This window comes from Felis catus, chromosome A1, assembly GCF_018350175.1.
Source record: "Felis catus isolate Fca126 chromosome A1, F.catus_Fca126_mat1.0, whole genome shotgun sequence".
Taxonomy (NCBI): Eukaryota; Metazoa; Chordata; class Mammalia; order Carnivora; family Felidae; genus Felis; species Felis catus.
The window spans coordinates 172,502,582-172,521,466 of NC_058368.1; the positions used below are offsets into that span (position 1 = coordinate 172,502,582).

An 18,885-nucleotide genomic window follows, 5' to 3' on the forward strand; every position below is an offset into this window, starting at 1 on the left:
AGTTATCAATTTCATAAATATTTTTAAAAACTCATCTTTTGTTTTTATTGTGCCTCTATATTGTGTGCTTGTTTTGTATTTCATTAATATTTCTTATTTTTATTATATCCCTTTTTCTATTTTGTGTTTATTTTGCCGTTCTTTTTCTAAATTCTTGGAATGGATGCTCAACTCAGCCCTTTTTTATTTTCTTATAAAGCCATCACATTTCCTCTAAGTGCTGCATTTCAATTAATATTTTCATAATCCTTCAATTCAAATTATTTTTAAATGGTCATAATTTTGTCTTAGCTCCATGGGCTATTTCAGAGTATGTTGCTTAATTTCCCATCATATGGGGTTTGGGCAGTGTTACTGATTTATAGGTTCATTCCAATATATGTAGAACGCAGGGCAATGAACCTATAGATCAATAACACTGCCAAGGAGATGTTTGTAATGTTTATTTATTCTGAGAGGTGGGGAGAGAGGTAGAGAGGGGGAGAGACAGAATCCCAAGCAGGCTCTGCACTCTGAGCACAGAACTCAACATGGGGCTCAATCTCATAAACCATGAGATCATGACCTGAGCCAAAATCAAGAGTTGGATGCTTAACTGATTGAGCCGCCCAGACATCCCTGTCAGGCAGATTTTTACAATCCATTCTTACCATCTGTTTTTAAACTATAGAATTTAATCTATTTATTTTCAATTGAATTACTAATACAAGGATTAATTTCTTTCACCTCATTTTCTTCTTCCTATACATCTAATTTGTTCTATATTTATTTCTCTTTTCTTGCCCTTTGAAAAATGTTCTCATTTCACTTTTTAAATCTATAGGTTTGACTGTTAAACATTTTCTTTCTAGGGGTGCCCGGCTGGCTCAGTCAGAAGAACATGAGACTCTTGATCTCATGGTCATGACTTCGAGCCCCATTTTGGGTGTAGAGATTAGTTAAATAAGTAACCAACTAAATAAATAAATAAATAAACTTTTGAAAATAAATAAAAATTTAAAAAAATATTTTCTTTCTGGGAATGCAACCTGGTGCAGCCACTCTGAAAAACAGTATGAAGGTTCCTCAAAAAACTAAAAATAGAACTACCCTATGACCCAGCCATTGCACTACTAGGCATTTATCCATGGGATATAGGCGTGCTGTTTCGAAGGGACACATGCATCCCCATGTTTATAGCAGCACTATCAACAATAGCCAAAGTATGGAAAGAGCCCCAATGTCCATCGGTGGATGAATGGATAAAGAAGATGTGGTATATATATATGCAATGGAGTATTACTCGGCAATCAAAAAGAATGAAATCTTGCCATTTGCAACTACGTGGATGGAACTGGAGGGCATCATGCTAAGTGAAATTAGTCAGTCAGAGAAAGACAAAAATCATATGACTTCACTCATATGAGGACTTTAAGAGACAAAACAGATGAACATAAGGGAAGGGAAACAAAAATAATATAAAAATAGGGAGGGGGACAAAACATTAGAGACTCATAAATATGGAGAACAAACTGAGGGTTGCTGGAGGGGTTGTGGAAGGGGAGATGGGCTAAATGGGTAAGGGGCACTAAGGAATCTACTCCTGAAATCATTGTTGCACTATATGCTAACTAATTTGGATATAAATTTAAAAAATAAAAAAAATTTTAAAAATTAAAAACAAAAACAAAAACAAACAAAAAATATTTTCTATTTTAGTGATTATGCTAGAAATTACAACATGCATCCTTAATTTATTAAAATCTAAAGCTTATGAATTTATTTACCTATCTCTGGACCATATTAGGACCTTAGAAAATTTGAAATCTATCCATCCCACTCCCAACATATAGGCTACTATTGTTTTATATTTATTTTCCCTAAAATCTCCAGAACACAGTATTATTGTTTTACTCTGCTTATTTATGTTTATCCACGTGTTCACTACTTTCTTTATTCTTCTTTTTCTCTTGCAACTCAGAACTTCTGTCTGGAACCACTACCATTTTGCTTGACATATATCTTTACAACTTATCTTAATGAAGAGAGGGATAGGGGCAGAGAGAGAGGGAGACACAGAATCTGAATCAGGCTCTAGGCTCTGAGCTGTCAACACAGAGACCGACGCAGGGCTCGAACTCACAAACCGCAAGATCATGACCTGAGCCAAAGTCGGACGCTTAACTGACTGAGCCACCCAGCCGCCCCATTTTAATGTTTCTTTTTATCCTATTCTTTGTGTGTGTTTCTGTATGTGTGTGTGTGTGTGTGTGTGTGTGTGTGTGTGTGTGTGTGTACATATTTTCTCCTGTATTTCATAATATATTAAAGAGGGATTTTTTTCCATTTTTTAAATTTGGGGGCAGGCAGAGGGAGAGGGAGAGGGAGAATCTCAAACAGGCTCCAAGCCCAGCGTGGAGCCCAGTGTGGGGCTCAAACCCACAACCCTGAGATCAGGACCTAAGCTAAAATCAAGAGTTAGACATTCAACCGACTGAGCTACCTAGGCACCCATAAAGTGGGATTATTTTGAGTGTTCTACTTGCAGAGTCTCCATTCCATTTAAATTAAGTTTTTCTTCTTGTTTTGGTCTCTATTTCTCATTTTAGAGGAATTTCTCAGACATCTGGTGCTCCTTGGTTGTTTGCCCCATTAGGCCATATGATGTATTCCAGATTTCAGATCAACATTCCCAAAATGACTATAGTTTATTGGGTCCAGTTCAGGAAACACTGATCTCTGCCATCTTAGATGAACGGGAACTTTATCAGACCAGGCATAGGCAGGAGTAACACAGACAAAATGGTTTTCATAAGCCTCACCCCCCTTCCTTCCTCAGATTTTTCTCCACAACTCAAATTTTCCTTCATCTACTGTTGTCCTTCAAGACCTTTCCTGTGGCTCCTCCCTCAATAGAATCACTTCAAGTAAAAATCTGGTTATCTTATTAATATACAGTATGAATGACTGATAAGACTAAATATGTTGTCTGGTATTTGGTTTTTAGAAAATGGGGACAAAGCATTTCTTGGGGATATACCAAAGGAATAGACTCTCAGGATATAAATTAGCCAACATCAAAGCAAATCAGCAGAAAGGTGTATGAAAATAGCCAACTCCCTTAATAAAAACAAACCTCTTATTCTACAAGACCGGCAATGGATGGAGAATCTCCACAATGGATGATGAAGAAGAACCTCATAACCTTAACTGTTGTCCTCTATGATTCACCTTCCCCTTTAGGATTTCCATCTAATTATGCCTGCATCCATTCCCAGGCCATAAAGAGGTAGAACTAGTTCCCTTTGGTATGGTGGCCCAAGAATGGACAACTCTTAATTCCTTAATACCCCAAACAAAGCAAAGTGGCAGCATTCATAGAAGATTTTGCAAATGTCTAAAGAGAATTAACATAGGAGTGGCAAGAAACTACTACGGCATATCTGAGGTGACTTACCATTCGTGGGTACTAGCCCTACCCCATCGTAATTCCCAGTACAGCCCTATCTATCGGGTATTATCACAGTTCCCAATATTTACAAGCATAAGACCAGATAATCTAATTCCTCTCATCCCAAAAGCAAGGTAATGAAGACTGAGAAAGAAGCTATCTCCTGCACAAGTAGCAGACTGGTGGGCTATGAACTATATCTAGCTCACAGATATATTTTGTCAGTTCTGCCTTACTTAAGAATCCTCTTTTAGGGGCGCCTGGGTGGCTCAGTCAGTTAGGCGTCCGACTTTGGCTCAGGTCATGATCTCGCAATCCGTGAGTTCGAGCCCCGCGTCGGGCTCTGTGCCGACCGCTTAGAGCCTGAAGCCTGTTTCGGATTCTGTGTCTCCCTCTCTCTCTGACCCTCCCCCATTCATGCTCTGTCTCTCTCTGTCTCAAAAATAAATAAACGTTAAAAAATTAAAAAAAAAAGAATCCTCTTTTAAAACTTTAGCCATCAACATTGAGAATCTGGAGAAATCATATTTAATAAAGGCAAAAATATGTTCTGGCATTGAACACACACACACACACACACACACACACACACACACACACACACAGGCATGAAACACACACACAAGATCTGGAAACATGTGGCCCCTTGTCCCACAGGGCAACATTCGGCTACAGTTGAGCATTAGCTACCCTTGGCAAATAGGCACATGCCTTCAAGTTTGCTGGAGCCTCCATCTAGTCAACTTTGCTTGCTCACATTGTCTGCCTGCCTTCGGTAAACATTTGCAACCCTCATGAACTGCAGGTCTGCGTCTGATGACCTACTCTTTCTCAGGTGACAGACTGGGAGGAACTACTAGCAATCACCTTCCCCTTCAGAGGACACCCCACCCTTCTCAGGGCTGTGGCTTCATAGACCTAAGTATACACCATATTATAGTCCCGATAGTCATATAAGAGGCATACACTTAAAATGGGGTGCTTTTGTTATGAAGAGGGCTTTTGCCCAAAAGCCAGTACCATCTCACTAAACACTAACACACCCTTAGTGAGATTAAATCTCACTAAGTACTGTGTTGACATATACACAGCAAGGTGAAAATGTTGATGTTTACATCCCTGAGATTCTGGGTCTAGTTACTGTTACCCAAATGAGATATATGTGAAAAATCCTTTGAAAGATAATACAAACTAAGTAAAAAGAAAAAGGCATTGTGTAAAGTGCTAGAAAAATCTAAACATTATGAGTGTTTTGGTTTTGGCATGAAAGCAACTGAAATAGGTGGCAATGGTAATTAAATTAACTCTTTAGGAGTCCAGGGTGGCATTTTCACGCCTAAATCTCGATGAAGAAATTCTTAACAAGAAAATGAAAACCATCTTGGAAATTGGAATTCTAAGTTTTTGTTAATACAGCAGGAGAAAAATAGAAAAGAATACAGTGGTGTGAACTGTTAGAAAAACAATTAAGTCAGGAGTCAGGAGAGGTATAGTCTAGCCCCAGCCATGTCACCAGCTAACTCTGTGACATGAGAATTATCATTATTTAACACTTCCTCTCCATTTCCTCATCTATACTATGTAGAGTAAAACTAGATGATATGTAACAAACCCTCTGGGCTGTACTATAATTCAAGGGCAAACTTTTATCAAAATACTCTAAATCTTAAGTCAGATAAATCAAAGAAAACACTACAAATACCAAGAGACAAATCTGACATGATAATTAGTTTGCATTAAAATTTATCTAGAACTGACTTATACACATCCATAAAATGAAAGCTAAATAAATACACAACATCTCAGATTAAATTCTGCTTCAACTAGAAGTGAGAATGTTTTTCTTGTAGATAGCAAACATAAATGGATCCACTGGAAACCATACAAAATGCTTCCAAAACAACCATAAAAATTTAACTGATTTAAACAGTCACTTACTAATGTCCTTTTATTAATATTCTCCAATGAACTTGCAGTAGCCTTGAGAGAGATAAAACAGGAAGCAAAATAAGCCTTCCTGAGCCTTTTGTGATTTTAATGTTGAGTGACAGATTCTCTAGAATGAACAATGGACAATGAAAGAGTCTGGCCAAACTAAACACTTTCTGTGAGCAGACTGAGCCTTTATCTCAGCCAAGAAATCATTTTTACTCCATGAAAAATATCTAAAATCTTGCCAAGTTGTACCACTGCCACTGAAATTGGAATGGCTTCAACATCCCATAAATACAGTGACACTTAATGAATTGCTTCAGTTAAATCATGCTGGAGGGAAAATAGATGAACAATCTTATTGTGTTATATGTCGTTCAAAAGATACAATCAACGCAGGTAATCAGGGGCGCCCTTCATGCCAGGATTACCCTTGAGGTAGGCACATCTGGATTCCCATGAACTTTTTATTTTTTGCTGACTAAAATGAAGTAATTTATACCATTGGGAAGTGAGTTAAAATAATATATTCGAAAAGAGCAGCACCAAATAGCCAGAAAAAACAGCAAAAAATTAAATCAGAAAGTAAGAAGGACCAGTGTGTAATACTTGAAACATCATTTTCCAAGAATTTCGACCACCACAGAACAGCATAGTGACTTATAGGAGGTAATGACCTGCAAAAGAAATATAAACTATTTAATATCTCAAGAAATAAGGGTGCCTGGGTGACTCGGTTGAACATCCGACTTTGGCTCAGGTCATGATGTCATGGTTTTTGAGTTCCAGCCCCATATTGGGCTCTCTGCTGTCAGCACAGAGCCTGCTTCAGATCCTCTGTTCCCCTCTCTCTGCCCCTTCCTGCTCTCGCTCTTTCTCTCAAATATAAACATTTTTTAAAAAATCTCAAAAAATACCTGAGAATCCAGTGATCTTATATATGCTTGCTTAAAAGTTTAAAAAGGAATACACCAGGGGTGCCTGGGTGGCTCAGTTGGTTGAGCATCTGACTTTGGCTCAGGTCACGATCTCATGGTTCGTGAGTTTGAGCCCCGAGTCAGTCTCTGTGCTGATGGCTTGGAGCCTGGAGCCTGCTTCAGATTGTGTCTCTCTCCCTCTCTCTGCCCCTCTGCCGCTCGCTTCTCTTTCTCTCTCTCAAAAATAAATAAACATTAAAAAAAAAAGAATGCACCCTGTTCTTTCCTTCTTACATTGTCCTTTATTGTCTCCTTTTGCCTGCAGTGACTGCAAAATGGACAGATGATAGTCAATGTACTACAAATAGACTTGACATCTTTAAGTGCAGAATTCAGAGTTCAGACTATGAAAAGCCAAATAAACACAAAGAATCAAAGTCCAAATATATCCAATACAGAAACATTTTCAGGCTGATAAATAACATACATCTGATTCTTGATTATTTTCACTTTCTCAGATGGTGTCAAAGTCATTTGTTATCTTTGATTTCATTAGCTGTTTAGCACTTACATTCTAATATATGGGTTCAGTTATCTGAGATCCCACAACACCTAAAATAACCAGTGAGGTCATAACTTGGTAGGGGTTTGAGGTGAAGTGATTTACAATATCCTCTCCTATTCCCTTGTTCAGAAGTTCTCTTGGCCTCTTCATGGCAAATTACATGATTTCTCAGGCTAAACGCAAACAGATATTCTTTCTATTTCAATATTTTCTATTTTCCCTGAGTTAGGAAAAAGGAAAATATTTAGTTTTAGTGGATGCTGCTGATCTGTAGGTTACTAGATCTGAGATATATTAAGGATATTATCATATTAATATCCTTAATTATGCTCATAATTTGAAAGCAATATATGCCACATATAAGCTGCTGTAATAACCAAGATTTTTCTGCATTAATACACTTTCATTGTAGGATTATGTCCCTGTGTAGGCTGAGTTGAGCCTTCTTCTTCTCCTCCTCCTCACCTTCTCCCCTTCCTCCCCCCCCCCCCCCCCTTCTTCTCCTTCTCCTTCTCCTTCTCCTTCTCCCCCTCCTCCTCCTCCTTCTCCTCCTCCTCCTTGTAAATAGCAAAGCCATTGCAATAGTCATTCTAGAAAATGTCTTTGCTGGTAATCTTAACAGTGTTTGGGCAACCTTATATCCTTTTTACTCCCTGACCCTGATGGGCTCTGTAAGTTACTGTCTGATAACAAAGTGATCATCAGCTTAAATGTCAAGAGCCCTAAACAGCCCAAGAAGACAAACTAGAAGAGAAAAAAAGCTCTAAGGTTTGTACGTGAAAGAATTCTTTAATACAGTGCTTCTCTCAGTCTTCACCCAAGTACTCCAAAGGCAGTGGGCAAAGAAGTGTGTAATTACCCCAAGCCAGAGATTTCTTTCAAGTCTCATGTTTTACATTGAAAATTCAGGGGTGCCTGGGTGGCTCAGTCAGTTGAAATTCTGACTTCAGCTCAGATCATGGTCTCATGGTTCATGGGTTCAAGCCCCGCATTGGGCTCACTGTTGTCAGCATGGAGCCTGCTCCAGATCCCCTGCCCCCACTTCCCCTTCCATGCTTGCGTTCTCTCTCTCAAAAATAAACAAAACATTTAAAAAAGAAAGAAAGTAAATTCATATATATTTTGAATTCTACTACTCATATATCAGCATTTCCTTTAATACAATTTTTTTAAACTTATCAAGTTATACAACTTTGCCTCCAAATAATCAATAACACTGATGCTTGAGATTATGCACCATGTTTGTTTGGGGGCATTTAGTAACCTTCCCAGCACCCCCAACCACTTCCATGTGCTTCCCAAATGTTCACAGAACTCAGTGTGAGGTACAAGGACATTTAACTCAATTACAGGTTAAATACTCTCTAATGAACTCTTCTCTACCTCATCACCACCTAGGTATGTTTTCTTATTTCTACATCCTTTTACTTCTTTCCAATTCTCCAAGATCAGCTTGGGCTTTATTTATTTATTTTTTTTTACAAGAGTCTTGTCTTGTTTCTCTGTCCAACAATGATTTTCCTTTCTCATCTCCTTTGCATACCTTGTTCACCTCACATGTGTTTTATTTGATCATATAGAACTCTGAACTAGTTCTATTTATATATTTTGTGGTTTTTTCCAGCTTTATTGACCTGTTACTGACATATATATAACACATGTAAGTTTAAGGAGTATAAAGTGATCATTTGACACACCATATACATTGCAAAACGATTACTGCAGGAAGGTTAGGTAACACGTCCACCCCCTCACATGATTATTATTTGTGTTTATGTGTGGTGATAACATTGAAGATCTACTCTTAAAAACTTTCAAGTATATAATACAATGTAATTAATTATAGTCACCATGCCGTACATTGGATCCCTAGAACTTACTCATCTTATAACTAAGCTTATACCCTTTGACTGACATGTCCCCATTTCTCCTGCCTCCAAACCCCTGGCAACCACCATTCTACTCTATTTCTTTGAAATCAAAGTTTTTGCATTCCACATATAAATGAGAACATACAGTACCTGTATTTCTCTGACATATTTGCTTAGCATAATGCCCTCATGGTTCCATCCATGTTGTCACAAATGGCAGGATTCCTTCTTTTTCATGGCTGACTAGTACTCTGGTATAGATATATATGCCATATCTTCTTTATCCATTCATCCATCAGTGGACACTCAGGTTGTCTCCATGTCTTAGGTATTGTGAATGATATTGCAATGAACATGGGAGTGCAGATACCTCTTCAATATAATAATTTCATTTCCTTCAGACATATACCCAGATGTGGGATTCCTGTATCATTTGGTAATTCCATTTTTAATTTTTTAAGGAACCTCTACTATTATCCACAGTGGCTGCACCAATTAATATCTACACCAACAGTGTACAAGGGTTTCCTTTCTCCACATCCTTGCCAGTACTTGTTATCTCTTGTCTTTTTGATGGTAGACATTCTAACAGGTGTGAGGTGATATCTCATTGCTGCTTTGATTTGCATTTCCCTGATAATTAGTAATGTTGAGTATCTTTTCATGTACCTGCTGGCCATTTGTAAGTCTTCTTTGGAAAAAAGTCTATTCAAGTCCTCCACCCATTTTCAATTTGCATTTTTTTCCCTGTTATTGGGTTACAGGAGTGCCTCATATATTTTGGATATTAGTCTTTAATCAGATGGATGGTTTACAAATATTTTCTCCCATTCTGTAGGTTTCCTTTCACTTTGCTAATTGTTTATTTTGCTGTGCAGAAGACTTTTAGTTTGATGTAGTCCCACTTAACTTATTTTTGCTTTTGTTGCTTGTGCTTTTAGGGTCATATCCAGAAAATTGCTGCCAAGGCCAATGTCAGGGAGCTTTTTCCTATATTTTCTTCTATTAGTTTTACAGTTTCAGGTCTTATATTTAAGTCTTTAATCCATTTCAAGTTAATTTTAGTGAATGGTGTAAGACAGGGGTCCAATTTCATTCTTTTGCATGTGAATATCCAGTTTTCTCAATACTATTTATTGAGGAGACAATCCTTTCCCTATTCAGGATTCTTAGCTCCCTTGTCAAATATCAGCTGATACTATATGCATGGGCTTTTTTTCTGGGCTCTTGATTCTATTCCTGTGGTCTAGAGTCCGTTTTTATGCCAATGCCATATGGTTTTGATTACTATAGTTTTATAATATAGCTTGAAATCAGCAAGTGTGATGCCTCCAGCTTTGTTCTTCATTCTCAGGATTGCTTTGGCTATTTGGGTCTTTTGTGGTTCCATACAAATTTTAGGATTGTTTGTTCTATTTCTGTGAAAAAAATGCATTGAATTAAAAAAAATTTTTAATGTTTATTTATTTTTGACAGAGAGAGAGAGAGAGAGAGAGACAGAGCATGAGCAGGGGAGGGGCAGAGACAGAGGGAGACACAGAATCCGAAGCAGGCATCAGGCTCTGAGCTGTCAGCACAGAGCCCGATGCGGGGCTCGAACTCACAGACCGCGAGATCATGACCTGAGCTGAAGTCGGACGCTCAACGGACTGAGCCACCCAGGCACCCCAAATGCATTGAATTTTGATAGGGATTGCATTGAATCTACAGATGGCTTTGGGCCTTTTGTTTTCATTCATATTCATAATAATTTCACAAACTTAAGGGTAATTCTTTATGTGTATCACTTATCTACTGACACATAACAAGCCATTACAAAACTTAGTGACTTGAAACAGCAATAACTCATTGTTTCTTGTGATTCTGTCAGTAATTGGTCAATAATTTGGGCGGGCTTACATGGGCAGTTCTCCATCTTATCTCATCTAGACTCACTAACATAATTTGCAGTCATCTGGTAGCTCGACTGGGGATGGAAGAACTAAGACATGCACACATATGTGTCTGGGCCATGATGCTACCTATTGCCTAGGCCTCTCTGTGTTGTCCCTCACCGTTGTTAGTCTAGCCCAGACTTCTTTTCATGGTTGCAAGAATGTTCCAAGAAGTGGGGGTGCCTAGTGGCTCAGTCGGTAAAGCGTGTGACTCTTGCTCTCAGGGTCGTGAGTTCAAGCCCCACATTGGTCATAAAGCTTACTAAAAAAATAATAATAATAAAATTAAAAAAAAAAAAAAGAATGTTCCAAGGAGTGAAGCAGGAAGCTGCAAAGCATTTCGAAGCCTAGGCTCTGAGAAGTATGAACAGACAAATCAGGAGGGTTTAGGAACTGCTCAAAAATAGGAAAGGCAATGATTAATAAAAAGAGATATAAGTCAACTAAATTAATCAGAGAACTGACCAAATCTACCCAAACTAAGTCTAAAGACCAATCAAACTACAGACAGTTCTTGACAGTATTATTATTATGTAACAAAAGAATGTGAAATGACTGTTCCCATAATTCGGCTATTGTAGATAATACTGCTATAAACATAAGGATACATGTATCCCTTTGAATTAGCACTTTTGTATTCTTTGTGTAAATACCTAGTAGCGCAATTGCTGGATCAGAGGGTAATTCTATTTTTAATTTTTTGAGGAACCTCCATACTGTTTTCCAGAGTGCCTGCACCAGTTTGCATTCCCCATCAACAGTACACCAATACCTGTTATTTTTTGTGTTTTTTTATTTTAGCCATTCTGACAGTTGTGAGGTGATTCTCATTGTAGTTTTGACTTACATTTCCCTGATGATGAGTGATGTTGAGCATCTTTTCATGTGTCTGTTGGCCATCTGTATGTCTTCTTTGGAAAAATGTCTATTCATGTCTTCTGCTTTTTTTTTAAATTGGATTATTCACCTTTTGGGTGTTGAGTTGTATAATTGCTGTATATATTTTGGATATTAACCCTTTATCAGATATGTCATTTGCAAATATCTTCTCCCATTCTATAAGTCGTCTTTTAGTTTTGTTGATTGTTTCCTTCACTGTGCAGAAGCTTTTTATTTTGATGTGGTCCCAACAGTTTATTTTTTATTTTGTTTCCCTTGTCTCAGGAGACATATCTAGAAAGAAGTTGCTATGGCCAATGTCAAAGAAGTTACTGCCTGTGTTCTCTTCTAGGATTTTTATGGTTTCAGGTCTCACATTTAGCTCCTTAATCCATTTTCAATTTATTTTTGTGTACGGTGTAAGAAAGTGGTTCAGTTTCATTCTTTTTCATGTTGCTGTCCAGCTTTCCACAACATCGTTTGTTGAAGAGATGTTCTTTTTCCCATTGGATATTCTTTCCAAGTGTCCATCAATTGATGAGTGGATAAAGAAGATATGAGATTATATATATATATATATATATATATATATATATATATATATAATAGAATACATATATTCCATATATATAATGGAATATTACTCAGCCATAAAAAAGAATAAAATCTTGCCATTTGAAAGGACATGGATGGAGCTAGAGAGAATAATGCTAAGTGAAGTAAGTCAATCAGAGAAAGATAAATACCATATGATTTCACTCATATGTGGAATTTAAGAAACAAAATAAATAAGCAAAGAGGAAAAAAGAGAGAAACCAAGAAACAGACACTTAACTATAAAGAACAAACTAAGGGCTACTGGAAGGGAAGTGGGTGGGAGGATGGGTTAAATAGGCCATGGGGATTAAGAAGTGTACTTGTGATGAACACCAGGTGATGTATGGAGGGTTGAATCACTGTATTGTACACCTGAAGCTAATATGGCACGGTATGTTAACTAACTGGAATTTAAATAAAAACTTAAAAAAAAAAAAAAAGAAAGAAGGCAATTCCTTCTCCAAACTGCAAAATTTTGGCAAACCAATATAGGACCTTGTAATGCAACAAAACTATGTTGTACTTGTTGGAATCATTAAAAAAAAAAAAAATGTGAAATGGTATCTATTACTTAAAGACTTTAAAAGCCTATTCTAACTCCTGATTTAGGAGTAGAATAAATTAAATAAACATATTGTTCACTCTGTGACATAGAGCTTAGAGTTTGCAAAAAAAACTACCACTACCGCCAGTAAAAAAACAAACTTCCAGAACCTTCAAGTGGGACCAAAATCTACTGTGATTTCAGTCTAGTTTTATGCTAGTTGGGCAGTACTTTTAACACTGAATCACTCTCATGAGTGATTTTATTTAAAAGGCTCTGTGTTAATTATTAATTGCTCACACAGAACCCATAGGGGATTTAAAACATTTTTTTATTTTCTTAATTCACCAGCCAGAAACCTACATACTAGGGATAACCCAGCTGAATTGGAAAATGCCTTCTTGTCTCACTTAATTTAACCTGTTTCAAGAGTTTAGAAGAATTTTTATATACACAGAAAAAGCCCCAACAATATTTAAGAGTAACATTCATTCTGGAAAAAATTGGGATGTGTCAGGACTAGACAGGTTTTATGTATATTAACTAATTGTGGTTTTAATTTTTTGAAAGCAAGATACTAAACCAACATTCAGGGAGCTGCTTATTTATTTCTTTAAATCTGATAAGCAATCAGTATCTCCTTACATGTGGGGTTTAGAGACCTTTCTGCCTAAACTATATGTTCTTTGATCTATTTTTTTTTACTTTGAGTTCCTGTTAAGTAAAAGCCTTGCTATTTTGGTTTCTCTGAGACACTTCAGTACTTTGTATGTTCCTGCTGGACCACAGGGGCATTACCAGAGCAGTAATGAAGTCTGAAACATCAGGTGGGAATATAACTTAAGGCAAGACCAATAAAGTATCTTTGAAGATATAGGTTATTGGAAAATGTGCCCAGTGTTCTAATCTTAGCATAAATTAAACTTAGTTGTATTAATTAACAGGTTTTAATGTCTGCTGTCTTAAACAATGTTTTAAAACTATAGGGATTTGATTCAAATAAGTTCTTGGGCTCTCTGAGATCTGACCAAAGGAAGAAAAACAAGTGCCCCCAAAGATCTAAAAAGCATAGGCTTGTAACAACCTCATTAGGCAAACTTGAAGGATTTTATCAATTCTCCTCAGGCAATTCAGTGGTGTTTTTCAGTGGTCCTCACCCTGAAGCACTATCTCTTTCACAAAATTCACACATTTGACAAAAATATGTGGAAATCATGTGTAAAGTTTACAGGTTGGTTGAAGTAAAAAACTATTTATTTAAAAGGGCATGTTTAAATAAAGGCTTCAATGGAATGGTGAACATGTATAAATATCTAAAGTTAGGATTTTTTTTAACTCCAGACTTTCCTAATCACAAAGAAAATTGAAAAAAAAATTAAATCATGGTTTTTAAAATGCGATTTAATTTTTAAAATTTACATTTCAAAATGAAAAAAAATAAATCGCAAAATTTTAAATGAAAATTACAAGTGATTATATTAAACCTAAACCACTTGTTTTCCACTGGGAAATTAGGGAGCACACATTAAACCTCATAACTATTTTGATGTAATGTATGCCATCGCTTCATTGCCAAAGGGATGGGTTTACCTAGCAGGAATTGTCCTCTCAGATCCCTTCTCAAGACCCTGGGGACCATGTGCCAACAATTTCTGGGAGTGGCCTCTGGATGGCAGTATTCTTTTAGTTGGCATCTTGATCATTAAGACTAAGTTCCAGGGGACTCCGAGAATCATCTTTTTCAATAATCAACGTTTTAGTGTTCTCAACTCCTTATTAGCTCTGTGGCTTAGAGCAAGGCAAGTAACTTCTTCAAGTCTCAGTGTCTTCCACTGTCTATGGAGGATTCTATTCTAAACTTGGAAGGTAGTCACAAGGATTAGAGATGATAATGATAATTATTATAGGAACACTATTATTTATTGAAAACCTAATGTGAATAGGCACTGTGTAGGAACTTTACAAATGATATCTCACTAAGTCCTTCCAATTACCCTCTAATGCAGGTATTACCACTTTATCTTTACAGATAAGAAAACTGAAGCTGAGAATAATCAAGAATGCAACCTAAATCCCATAGCCACTCAGTGGTAAACCTGGACTTTCTTTCTAAGCATATAATACAAGTAAAGTGCCTACCAAATTGCCTTGTGCACAGTAAATATTAGTAATTTTTAAACTTTTTTTTAAAAAAATTTTTCTTAACGTTTATTTATTTTTGAGGCAGAGAGAGACAGAGCATGAACGGGGGAGGGTCAGAGAGAGGGAGACACAGAATCCGAAACAGGCTCCAGGCTCCGAGCTGTCAGCACAGAGCCCGACGCGGGGCTCGAACTCATGGACCGCGAGATCTTGACCTGAGCCGAAGTCGGCCGCCCAACCGACTGAGCCACCCAGGCGCCCCAATTTTTAACCATTTTTAATATTGTTATTTCTATAACTTAAGTTTTATATAACTGTTGTCTGAAAGACATTAAAAATTTTTAATATCATTACTAAGTGGACATAAAAGAGATATAAAAATCTATTATGATCTAGTTGTTCAGATATCTTAATTTTTCCCCAAAGTATATTTCAGCAGAGAATGTAAGGACAAAGAGAAGATTTGTAAATAAAAGTTATGGTCAATTAAATGTGTGAAATGTTATATATTTTATTCTTCTCCTGGAGAGTCGCAAGAAATATTAGCATATTAAAGACTCAGAGATGTCTTGCAATAAAGAAAACTACTAATCTAGTTTAATCCAAAGCTTTCAAATGTATTTAAAAAAGTAATTCTTTCTTCACAAAATATTTATGACCATCCTTTGAAATCGGTGTTCTGTGGAAAACATTTGAGAAAAATGAATCTTTCGAAATTCCTCTTCCAACTTGAGCATGTAATGTTTTGATAACTCTTCTTTTTCTGCCAACTCAACTCCCTGCTGTGGATGTGGTGTGAAATGTCAGGACTGACAATAAAATCTTTCTGACACTTTACTGTTAAACCTAACTTTTTCTCAGGCTTTTCTTACAGCAGTACAACATTCTTTCTACTTCTGTCCATATTGCAACCACAGGTAAAACTTGCCTGAAACTCCTGCTCACAGTCTTTCTTATCTTCTGCACCATTCAGTTGCTTCTAAACCTCTGTTGACTCTAACTTAAATTTTATTGCTACTTAAATTGCCATGTGATTATAACTTCACATTTAAATTATAAGTTCCTTGGTGTCTGGAACCATGCATTGTGCTGCCATTTATCCCTGAAAAAGCATGAACACTGTGCACTGCCCATTCAACAAATGCAACAAATATACACTAAACATCTCTAATATGCCAAGCTCTGTTCCAGGTGCTGGGGTATAGTAGTACCCCTGTAAGGCTGTCAGTACTTTAGTGGAACTTTCATTGTACTAGGGGAGATACATAAATGAGTCTTAGAATAAGTACATAATGTAATGTCAGATAAGAATAAGTAGTATGAAGCAACAGGGCATGTGAAAAGGCCTCTAGGGGCGCCTGGGTGGCTCAGCCGGTTAAGCGTCCGACTTTGGCTCAGGTCATGATCTCACGGTTCATGAGTTTGAGCCCCGCATCGGGCTCTGTGCCAACAGCTCAGAGCCTGGAGCCTACTTCAGACTCTGTGTCTCCTTCTCTCTCTATCCCTCCCCTGCTCACTCTGTCTCTCAAAAATAAATGTTAAAATTTTTTTTTAAAAAAAGAAAAGGCCTCTAATGAAGGAATATTTAAGATGAAATCTGAATAACCGAAAATGAGGTCAGAAAGAAGAGTGTTCTAGACAAGAGGAAAGGGCCAGGGCAAAGGCTGAAGGCTGGCTCAATTTTCTAAGTTAGAGGAAAACAGGAAGGTCAGTGTGGCTAGAACAAGCATAATAGGTCAGGGCAATCAGCATGATAACACTTACAGTGGTGGGTATGAGCCAGACTGCAGTATGGAATTTGGACATCATTTTAGATGATATGGAAGCCATGGAATGCTGCAGACATGGGAATGAGCTAAGCATGTTTCCATAATGTTAAGAAGACCACTCTGACTGCAGGATAAATAATGGAATACAGGGGGTCAAGGTAGGCATCAGGGATGCCAGTTATAGGCTATCTTAGTAATTAAGGCAAGACATGATGGTGATTTAGGCAAGGGTGGTGGCAAGGGAGCAAAGGAGAGTAGACAGATTCTGGGTGTATTTTGACAAAAGAGACAACAGGACTTGCTGGCTTGAGCAAATGAGAGGGTGGTGATATTGTCAATATGGGGATATCTGGGAGATCAGTGACCCTGAGAGGAAGACTAAGGAAGGGAGTCAAGAATCCTTTTGACCGTGTTAAAGGTGAGAGGTCTATAAGACATCCAGGAATACGTGTCATTTTTACCTGATTTGGCAGCTCATGGGAAAAAGCAGGGCTAGATACATACATTGAAGTCGCTGGTACAAAAAACATTCTTTGAAGTCATGGGCACTAAATCATCCTGGGAGAGATCGTAACTCCAAGGCACCCTAGAGACCAAGACTGAGAAAGGGAAGCCAAAATGGCAGGCAGAAACCCAGGAGAATGTGGTGTTGAGAAGTCCAAAAGAATAAAGTGCAGCTGGAGTGAGGGAGTAGTCAGCTGAGTAAAATGGCAAAGATCCAGAAGAGGACCCATCAAGTTGGTCAACATGGAGGCAATCGGAGCGGGTTCACTGGAGCAGTGATGACCAAAGCTGGGAAGAGTGGGTTGAAGGCAGAGGTGAGGGCTGGTAAACACTCAGTGTAGACAAACTCTTCATAAAGTTCTGCTGAGAAGAGGAGCATAGAAGTGGGACAGGAGCTGGAAGGGACGCGGAGCCAGGAAAGGGCTACCCTGACCCCAAGATGGGAAGTACTAGACTCTACCTACATAGAGTCAGAAGGGAAGATTGCAATGTGGAAAAGAGAGGGACTCATAACTCATTGTTTAATTATTGTAGAGTTTTAAATGTATTTGTCTCACATTGGATTGAATAGGAGACTGTTTTCCAACATACGAGTTGCAACTGTGACAATCAATAGGAAATGAAACTGAGTGGCAGTAACGATAATATTAACTTGTATATAGGGCTAATTATGTGATAGGCACTGTTTTATGTGCTTTTCATATGTATATTTAACATCTAAATTCCTCTAAATAACAATTATTGTTCTCACACTACACTTGATGAGGAAACTGAGATATGGAGAGTTAAGTAACTTGTCTGATGTCATGGAGGCAGGAAGTGACAGAACCAGGATTCACACTCAAATGACCTGACTTTGAAGCTTTAACTACCAGGATAAACTGGCACAGGGTTGCACATCTGCTGGCATTTCCTCAGTTCACAAACTGTTTTATGACTCACCAGCCCTCAATTACCTCTTTTTTCTCCAAGTCATACAGTTACAAAGGTTGAAAGGAATTGTTTTTCAACTCTTTCTCTAGTTAGGGCAATCCTATGAAATGGACCGTTCAATTAGATGTGGGCAGCAATTCTATCAAAACTGTCCCTTTTAGAATATTTATAAACTACACATTAAAATAAAAATTTTGACTGTATAGGTTGTTTTCCATACAAGCATTCCTCCTATATACACAGTAAATATTACTTCAGTGACCACATGGGATTCACTAATTGGGATATACCACAGTTTACTTGAAATGTGTCTGTGTGTGTGCTTATTAATTTATGTAAGATGGCCAGGTTCTTGGCAGAAAAATTAGAAAATACAGCTTACAAAAAGAATTCCACTCATTCTTTCATTTAATACACATTACTGTGTGTGCATTTTAGGTCATGCAAGTATTACAAATCATACTTTCAAATGCTATTTAAAAGCATGAGGAGGGGCACCTGGGTGGCTCAGTTGGTTAAGTATCTGACTCTTGATTTCGACTCAGGTTGTGATCTCACGTTCATAGGATCGAGCCCCATGTCGGGCTCTGTGCTGATAGCACAGAGCCTGCTTGGGATTCTCTCTCTCTCTTTCTCTCTCTCTCTCTCTCTCTCTCTCTCTCTCTCTCTCTCTCTCCTCTTTCTCTGACCCCACCACATGCATGTACACACACACACATGCTCTCTTTCTCTCTCTCTCTCAAAATAAATAAATAAACATTTTAAAAAGCATGAGGAAAATGCAAAGGAAGAATTTCAGGATACAAAACTATAGAAAGTATGTGAAAAAAATAGTAAAAAACAATTAAATCACATATACACACATGAG

General features: G+C 37.6%; 1 protein-coding gene and 1 long non-coding RNA gene across 6 annotated transcripts in view; one reads left to right on the forward strand and one right to left on the reverse strand.

Moving 5' to 3' along the window:
- The window catches only part of LOC102900047, a 64,529-nt gene extending 49,714 nt beyond the window's left edge, over nucleotides 1-14,815 (forward strand). For all 3 annotated transcript variants that reach the window (XR_002744670.2, XR_002744672.2, XR_006583708.1), the window contains one exon: nucleotides 14,699-14,815. This is a non-coding gene — a long non-coding RNA (uncharacterized LOC102900047). The remainder of the gene's footprint in view (nucleotides 1-14,698) is intronic.
- Nucleotides 1-18,885, reverse strand: part of MCC (MCC regulator of WNT signaling pathway) — a 431,948-nt gene that overhangs the window by 325,029 nt on the left and 88,034 nt on the right. The gene's annotated exons all lie outside the window — the stretch shown is intronic.